We start from the raw sequence: 10,334 nt of genomic DNA on the forward strand, positions 1-10,334 counted from the left end.
AAGACACAAAATTAGCCATTAGCTCATTCAATTCTCCTTGAATATGAATGGATATATGTATTTACACGCATGAACTATCATCCTAGAGGTGTTTTTTGATAATACATTGGTGTTTTCGGTACTTTTATTGGTGTTTTCGGGAATTACCTCGTTTTTACGGTGTTTCCGGTAATTCCATGGACCGCAAAATAACTAGTGGAAAATTGTTAGTAAATATTTCTTCAAGTGAGAAATAATAGCATTAGACAGATTTCCATTTTTATATATACACGTTTTTAAAGTATTTTTATCCATTAACTTAATGCTGTTTAAACTTTAACAATCCATGTGGTACTTTCTGAGAAAAACGGCTGAGAACGTTGGTGGTGTGGTTTGGCAAGAGACGTAACTCGTCTTCGGTAAACAGAGGAAATTCAAACTTATAGAATAAAAGTTACCAAGAATAAACATTTTTATATTCACATGGTTAAAACTTGTAATATTAAAAAAACATCTTTATGTAGAGCGTATTTTAAAAGGCTATTATAGATTTTTTAAAATCAATTTTCAATTTCAGTATAAACACAGCTACAGACGTTGAGACAAGATGAATGTTGTCAGTCCTATACAACAGTCTATGATCACTGGTAAGAGAAACTTTATTTCTCCCAGAAAAATGTATATGTACCGCTTTGTGATCAAAACATTGAGAGAAGTGAAGTTGCATACTTTATTAGATGACATGCTGTATGAAGTGTTTGAGGGTGATCAAAAAGACGAATTGATTAAAGTTAGAGATATTTTGCAAGAACTGTTGCTAGATAATGTTTGTCAGGAAAATGAACATTGAAACATTTTGTGATCATTTGATTGCTATTCTGAATGTTGAGAAATCCAACAAGAGATTAAGTATCTTTGATTTTCCTGACGCTTACTGGAAGATGTCCCCACTCGTTAATCCACATGATCCATCAAAATACAGAACAGTTCTGACTGATAACCTTTAAGTACATGTACCATGGAACGTCTTGGATTGAATATGGAAGACTTGAAAAGTGGATAAATTCCCATTCTTTCCAATATACCAAATGACTTAGTTTTAGAATTGTTTAAAGCTGTAAAAAACAGAAAAAATTGAAAATTGAGGACTTATTTCAGGGGTTGCAAAAACTTTGTCAAAAATCTCTAAACAGAGCTAATGTTATTTCTCGTGTGTATAAACTTGTAAAAAAAACAACATAAAAATCTGAAGGGAGATGCCAGAAAAAAGTTTCTTGGTGAGATTTTCACAACTGATTCTGGGACATGTGATCAAAGAAGAAAACCGATAATTCAAAAACAATTACAGCAATCTAAAACAAACAAAGACATTAATAAAGACAGATATGAAAAGCTCAGACAAAGCTCAAGAAAAGTGCAAAGATTAGATAAAAAAGTGAAATTGCTTAAAGACTCCACTTACAAATTAAGTTTAGAGAAAACAGGTCTTCAAAGAGAAGTTGTGAAGTTAAGAAAATAATTAAAAAGAATGAAACTGAAATGGAAAAGCAAGGAAAGAAAATAACAACTCTTCAAGACATTGTAAAACAAGAACAAGTCAGAAATAAACATCTTAAAATTCACAGTGATGCTTATGAAAAAATGGCTGAAAAAGGAAAAAGAGCTTTTGATCAATTGGCTGAACAGGGGAAACAATTGGAAGAAAAAAATGCAAAAACTAAAGAATTGGAAGAAAGTGTTGATTATTTAGAACAAGTTGTACAAGACGCAGACGACACTGTTCACCTCTTTGATGATGTTTCAGGGCATTACACATTAGAGGCTCAGGAATGTGTTATGAACCTCAGAAGCTTTGGTGTTTCGTCCGGTGCTGTTGGTAAAGTTATTCATGAAGTTTGTAAATTGGTCGGAAAAGCTGTTGATCGTGTTCCTTCTCGACAAACTGTAGACAGAATTTCAGTGCAAAAAGTGGCAGTTGTACAAACACAATTACAGTCACTTGTAGGGGAAAGTGACTTGACATTGTATACGGATGAAACTTCTAAATTTGGAAAGTCATATGGCGTGTTTGCTGTCACCGACACAGAAAAGAACACCTACTTATTAGGATTACGAGAGATGTCATCGAGAAGTGCAGAAACAACCTTAGACACTTTCAATGAAATACTGGAGGACATAAATGATGTTTGTTCATTAAGAGAGGAAAAGACTGACACGAACAATAGAGGATACAAAATTCTATCTGGAATCAAAAATACAATGTCAGACAGAGCTTCGACTGAGAAAAAGTTCAATGAGCTACTCGAAGAATACAGATCAAACATTCTTCCCAATGTAATTGAAGGCTGGATAGACATGACAGAGGATGAACACAGATCTGTTAGTAGAATAAACATTTTTTTCTGTGGACTTCATTTGTTAGTGGGAGCTGCTGAAACGTGTGCTGAGACACTAAGAAAATATGAAGCTTGCAGTTTTAAAGGTGAAAAAGTGAGAGCTCGATGTGAAGATAGTGACGAGATTGTGTCCCAAGAAGCAGGTGTCATCAGGCTCATCAGGACATGTAGCAAGGCATTTGGAAGAGGGGTGGACGAAAAGAGTGGATGCTTTTTAGACTTTCAAACATACTGCTCTCAACATAAAGTTCCAACACGTTTTGTGCGTTACAGACACAACCGGGTCAACATTTTCTTTTTATTAGCACAATATGTGTACTTCTATCGTGAGAGAATCATCGATTTCTTGAAGGAAAAGCATGGTGCGACTAACCGCCTTTTGAGCACCATACTTTGTGATGTGCAAGTGCCTCTATTCATTTCTGGTTGTTGAGTACTAGGACTAATTTCTAAACTTATTACAGCACCCTTGTGGCGCCTAATTGAGCAAGATAGTCATATTTTGGACATGAACATGCATTATCTTGAACTTTACACATACCACAGATGCTAGTGAGTTTATGAATGGAAATAGCATATTTCCAGATATGGTGGAACATGACTCCATTTTGCATGAACTGACTCGGGTTAAAGACTCTGAAGATTATATCCAAGCCGAATCCATTGCACAAACTTTGTTCACAAGCTTAAAGAGGTTGTTTGAGAGACAAGTGAAGGACCAGTTACCAGGAGGAAATATGCTAATGCAAGTGACGAAATTAAAAAGGAAACGCTGTCAACATTGAAGCACAACAAATTCCCAGAGTTCTTATTTGGTCAGCTTGATTACATTGTTAGATGTCGACCAAATGCCTCCATTCTTGCAAATGAGGCTTTACAACTTTACTCATTTAACAAAATATCTGACTGGTTGAATGGACTGAGTGAAACTGAGAGAGATACAGTTATGAAAGACTCCATGGATCAACGGAAAGTGTTGTATGAAAAGTTCTCCGTGAGGAAAAAAGAAATTCAAGAGATCCAGAAAAAACAATTAGAAGCAAAAGAACAACTCATCAAAGAAAAAGAGAAGCGTGCACTGAAAGCAAAAGAGAAGCTTACATCTGAAATATGTTATTATAGACTTTGGCAGTTATTGGAAGACATTGACAAATTTCTGTCTGAACTAACAACTGATAAAGATAAAAAGATTGCTCTAAAAGCTCAACTGAATTTCAGAACAAAGGTGTTGAAACAAACTTCTCCAGAGAAGGGTATCTATCTTTTCTCATATGCTTTGGATGGGAAAACTAAACAATGGTCTGCACAGCAGCTTGCCAGTAAATGGAAGACTCTTGTAGTAGCTTTTCACACTATCCCCCCTCCTGAACATCAGGATGAAGACAGACGCCCCCTGTTTGTGGACAAAAAAATTTCTCACACTTTCCACAACGGTGTATATGTTGGCCGGGTTATTTCTGCAGTTCCAGGATTTCCACAATGGTTCAATGTGATTTATGAAGGTGATGAAGCTATCTACACATTCAAGTTGTATGATGATTATGCTTCTGGAACTCTGAGGATAATTGTTGATTGAGTCTAAAAAATGACATATTGTTCTCTTTATTCATGTATAAATGTAAATAATTCTTATTGCTGTGTTGCCCTTTTCCTCTGTTTTCTTTGCAATTGTTTCAGTGTAATACATTTGTACATATTACATGTAAGCAAGCACAGAAATTGAAACAGTTTGATATTACCTGTTACAGACAGTAACAACCATTTCCTGCTATATGTTACAGACAGCAAGGCCAATTCAACTTGATTAGTAGATTATCATCCAGGGTCACAAAAAAATATGGGGCAGATGGGAGAATTTTATTCTTTAATTTTTATTTCCCAAGAAAAAAAATAATGACAAAAGGTATCACAAAAAGTGTTAATCAAGTTAACATTCAAAGAATCTTTGGTAGAAGATATAAAACCAACATTCTGTGACTTTGAATCATTCACTCATGTCACTGGGAAGCAAGTTTGTTTGAAATCGTAATTTTTGTGAAAATAAAAAAAATCAAGGTGGGCTCTTTTGGAGTGTCGAGCGGGGATGATAATCTATCAAATAATTTTAATTGGTCTAACAGCCGTTTTATTGTTCGTTGTTACAAGCAGTAACAATTTGCATTTCTGTTTGTTTATTAATTAATGTTTTCTCTTGCTTCAGTAGAATTATGATACCAATCAATTATAGTAGTATTTTCTCAGATTATTTACTTTCGCATGTGCATGTGCATGGTTCTGATTTTCACTCAAATTACCATGTTAAAGTTCTTTACTTGTCATAAATAATTTATAATTAATGAGACCAAAACAAATTCAAATTGATGCCAGTAGAATGTCTGCTTGTTTGAATATTCACTATGACAATTCTCCTTTTAGGGATTCTAACCATTCTGTATTTATTTTTCAGGTTGAGTTCTTTCGTGTTCTTATGTATAATGGTATTTGAAATCTTCGAGTGGAATTTCTGCAATACAAACTTTTAATGGTATGGCATCTTATAATTTTCTACTGTTTTTTATTTCTTTTTTATGTACAATATATTCAATAGCTATTAAAATTTGAATTTTCCCTCTTGAAATATATTTTCAGAGAAAATGCGAGTAAAATTTCAAGGGGGTGGGTGTCTTTAACCTTTCAAATAAACTTCTTGTAATGTTTTATTACCTTTCTGTTCCTTTAGCATCCTCCATTAGTCATTCCTCAACACATATATAACACATATATAACTCTTAATCAACCAAATTGTCATGAAATGGACAAAAATATTTAAAGGGTCACTTTCTTAACAAATCGCAAAATGGACTCTTGAAAAAAAAAGTTAGGGTACCCATGTTTAAAATGCTCTATCTTCTCCAATTTTGAAGATGAATTAAAAACTTTTGGTGTTTTGTTATCATTGATAACAGGCAATAATTTTTGTCAAGATATTTTGATATTGAAATGCCAACCCAATGAAGTATTTTTTCTTTCTTTATAAAATCAGCGATCGATCGAGACTCCTCGATTGACGTTCGTAGCGGAGTAAACGGGTTGGGTGGTTGTGAGCAGGTGACGTTAGGTCCTAGCTGAGCATACGTTTTATTCTTCTGCGACTGATTTCCATCGGAACACAATCCCGATCCCGATGAATAAAAAACGTTAAATATAGAAATTGATTTCTTTAAAACTTGTCCATCAAACGTTACGAAATTCGAACTTAATCTGTAGTTTGTCACTTTGAAACTACATTGCAAGTTCAAATGAATCCACGCAAGCATAATGGGGAAAAGTCTGAAAAACCAATAAGGGTAATGAAAAACCAATAAGGGACAGATCTAGACTGACAGACAGACAGATGGATATGGAAACTATAGTCCCTTTCGGTTTTACAGACCAATAGAGATGTTTCTGAACATGAATTGAATATGAAGATGAATATGAATATGAAACGAATATGAAAGTAATGCATCCTGATCCCGATGCTTAAAACATAAAAATGTTTAATCCCATAAAATTGTAAATAAATGGATGATATTCCAATTCCTTAATTAGCGATCTGCTTTTTAGGTTTTGTTAACTGATAGAGTAGTATGTAAAATACTGATATAAGTCTTATAAATGTTCGTAATCCTAATTCAACACTATACAAAAATTAATTTTGTTCTTCGAGCTGCCAAACAGGCACGAAGGCAGACGTGATAAGGCAGGGTCAGGATTTTCAATCGGCCTTGACCTAGTGCTACATGGGACAGATACGCTTGAGAAGACATGGAGTCTATCAATGACCCGTGTTTCTTCAAGACATTGTCTGAAAATATTTAAAATCATCATCAAAAGACGATTTAAAAAGGTGAAAGATGTGTGTGTTTGGTGAGAAAGAGAATGGTTGCATGGTGTTTGAGAGAGAGGATGTGTGCGTGATGTGTGGAAGAGAGGATGTGTGCGTGTTGTGTGGAAGAGAGGATGTGTGCGTGTTGTGCGAGAGAGAGGATGTGTGCATGATGTGTGGAAGAGAGGATGTGTGCGTGTTGTGCGAGAGAGAGGATGTGTGCGTGATGTGCGAGAGAGAGGATGTGTGCGTGTTGTGTGGAAGAGAGGATGTGTGCGTGTTGTGCGAGAGAGAGAATGTGTGCGTGATGTGTGGAAGAGAGGATATGTGTGCGTGTTGTGCGAGAGAGAGGATGTGTGCGTGATGTGCGAGAGAGAGGATGTGTGCGTGTTGTATGAGAGAGAGGATGTGTACGTGTTGTGTGGAAGAGAGGATGTGTGTGTGTTGTGTGGAAGAGAGGATGTGTGCGTGATGTGCGAGAGAGGATGTGTGCGTGTTGTATGAGAGGGGGTATTTGTGTGGTGAGAGAGAGAGAAGAGTGAGAGAGAGAGAATGGATGTGTGTGAGAGGGAGGATATGTTTGAGAGAGAGGGGGGGATGTGTGTGTCTGTGAGTGACAAAGAGGATGTGTGTGATATGTGTATGTGAGAGAGAGGATGTGTGCGTGGAGAGAGTAATATCATACCTGATTTTTCTCAACCTAGAGAATCGCCATTTTACAAATAAAATCATTCCAAAAGTAATAATTGTAGAAAATGATGTACAAAGAGAAATAATCAAACAAGAAGACATTCTGATGGAAAAAAATTGGATTTTTTGTCGTGCGATCATTAAATTATGGATTTGACCAAGGAGAACTATCATCAACACAAAAACAAGGAATTATAACTTGCATACCCAAAGAGGGAAAATCAAAATTCTCTCTAAACAACTGGAGACCAATTTCTCTTCTCAATGTTACATATAAAATTGGGTCAGGCTGTATAGCAAGAAGAATAAAAACTGTGTTTAGTAAAATTATTAGTAATGATCAAACAGGTTTCATACCTGGAAGGTACATAGGAGAAAACAGTAGATTAATATATGATCTAATGAATCATACAGAAACAAATCATATTCCTGGAGTGTTAGTTATGATAGATTTTGAAAAAGCCTTTGATTCTGTTTCTTGGAAATTTATAAAAGATACTTTGCAATACTTTAATTTTGGACCTTATTTCTGTAGTTGGATTACAACATTTCACTATAATGCGGTTTCATGTGTGACACAAGCAGGCTTTTTATCTAATTTCTTTAAACTAGGACGTGGTTGTAGGCAAGGGGACCCACTATCACCTTACATATTCTTATTATGCGCTGAAATTTTGGCTATAAAAATTAAAAATAACAGAAGTATAAAGGGAATTCTAATCAATAACACAGAATATCTAATGTCACAGTACGCAGATGATACATCCATTATCCTTGACGGATCGGAGGTTTCATTGAGAGAAACCTTGAAAGAACTTGATGAATTTTATAAATTATCTGGTCTCAAAATAAACCGAGATAAAACTCAGATTGTATGGATAGGAAGTAAAAAATATTCAGATGAAAGATTATGTTCTGATATGAATTTCAAATGGACAACTCGATTTAAACTACTAGGAATCCATTATGATGTGGATTTAAATAAAATTTTGAAATTGAACTATGACAAAAAACTTGTGAAGATTAAGTCAATTATTGACCAGTGGAGTAAACGAAAGTTGACTCCAATTGGGAAAATAACTCTAGTGAAATCACTCCTAATTTCACAACTAAATCATTTATTTATTGCCTTACCAAACCCAAAGAATGCTTTCATAAAAGAACTTAATACTATTTTATTTGAATTTGTCTGGAATTCAAAATCTGATAAAATTAAAAGAAAAGTTGCCACACAAAAGTATGCATATGGGGGACTAAAAATGGTTGATCTAGATTGTTATATCAAAGGACTAAAGTCGACTTGGATAAGGAGATTGGTTATGGAGGACAACTCAAAATGGAAAAGTCTCCTTAGAAATAATGTAAACTTGGACAAATTAATAAATACAGGTTCAGACTATATCTTACAGATAGTTGAAAATGTAAAAAATGACTTCTGGAAAGATGTCATGGTGGCTTTTAAGGAAATTCAAGAAAAAGTTGTCATTAAATCTTGGGAGGACTATATGAGCCAACCTTTATGGAATAATCATAAGTTCAAGATAGAAAGTCAGTCCATCTTCTATAAAACATGGTATGATAAAGGAATAAAAAATGTACATGATCTACTTGACGAAAAAGGAGAAATTATAAATTTTAAAATATTTAAAGACAGATTTAACCTACAAATGAATTTTTTAACATATATGGGTATAACACAAGTAGTAGCCACAGATATGAAAAAGTATAACTTTACAAATAAAGCATCTGTGCAAAAACCCCTTATTCCCTTGAATATCAAACTATTTGTTTTAACAAAGAAAGGGTCGAAACCTATGTATGATACTCTCAATAAATCAGATGCTATACCCACAGGAAAAAAGAAATGGAGTAGATATTTCATTACCTCTGATAACCAATGGAAGGCAATCTTTTACCTGCCATTCTTGACTACATTGGATTCTAAATTATTATGGTTTCAATACAGAGTTAACCACCACATTTTAACTACTAATAGCTATATGTACAAATTAGGTAGAGTAGATTCTAAACTATGTACCTTTTGTGATAGGGAAGACGAAACAATTTACCATTTACTTTGGGATTGTCCAAAAGTACAACAATTATTATCAGAATTTATCAGATATTGCAATTCAAAGGAGATTGAAATAGAATTTGATGTCAAAACTTTTATATTTGGTGATACAAAACAAAAACATTTCAGGTCATACAATGCATTACTTATAATAATCAAAAAATATATATATAGGAATAGATGTCAAAAAAATCAGCTAACACTTAAAGCCCTTATAAATGATTGGAAACAATTGTATCAAATCAACCTGGATAGTTATAAGGAAAGAAATGAATTAGATAAATTTAAAACGGACTGGGAAAAATGGTCTCCATTAGTCAATTGACTCCCTCCTCTCTCTCTCTCTCTCTCTCTCTCTCTCTCTCTCTCTCTCTCTCTCTCTCTCTCTCTCTCTCTTCTCTCTCTCATAAAAAGAAAATGAACATTATAATATATATATGTACGCTTAAATATATTCATATTCTTTTGTATCTACTTTTGTGCAAATGTATGTCGATGAATAAAATCTTTATTTGGAAAAAAAAAAAAAAAAAAAAAAAATATCATACCTGATTCTAACGATCCGGCGTACCCGGGTTAACCGGTGATGACCGGCGACACACTTGATTGTGAGCTGGAATACACGTATCAACACTTCGCCGCGAGTTACGTCCCTTTGCGGGGTCAGCCAAAGGTCAATCGGTGAAAAACCAAGTTTTCCTTCTTTACCTTACCAAATGTAAGATGTTATTACTTGGAATTTTAGCCAATTACCAAGTTTTCATACAAGTTAATGGGTTGCCCCAATCTGGGGCATATTGTAGTTAACTGCAATTGATGGAAAAATAACAGATGTCAAAGCTACAGATAGGAAAATTACAAAGGCCAACGTAGGGAAATACGATTTTTATCCGAGAGATGGCGGACAAGGGACGTAACTTTCGCGAAGTGTTGATACGTGTATTGCGCACGCATATCACCGGGTAAGCCGATTGAGCTTTTTGATAGTCGAGGCGGCTTCAAGCTGGTGTCCATGGAGACCGTAGTACCGAGAGTTGCTTATTCTAAGACATACTGTTTTTAATTTTCACACTGGTGACATAAACATAATTTGTAAATATATTGGCATTTCTATGCCGAATAATGTTTATACAATAGAAGTTCAATATTTTTATTACTGTACTGTAGTCGGATTACTTGATTCTTAGCGCGTCGCCGGGTATACCCGGCTTAGTTCGATTCGGCCGGATTTTTATCAGAATCAAGTATACTAAAAGAGAGGGGTTTGCTAAAAGTTATTTGTTTGCGCTTAAAAACTTACTGGTTTTAAACAACTTTCAGTACTGTATAGAAATCGCATTTTAAAAAT

Source organism: Ostrea edulis, chromosome 7 (genome assembly GCF_947568905.1).
Source record: "Ostrea edulis chromosome 7, xbOstEdul1.1, whole genome shotgun sequence".
In the NCBI taxonomy this organism is placed as follows: Eukaryota; Metazoa; Mollusca; class Bivalvia; order Ostreida; family Ostreidae; genus Ostrea; species Ostrea edulis.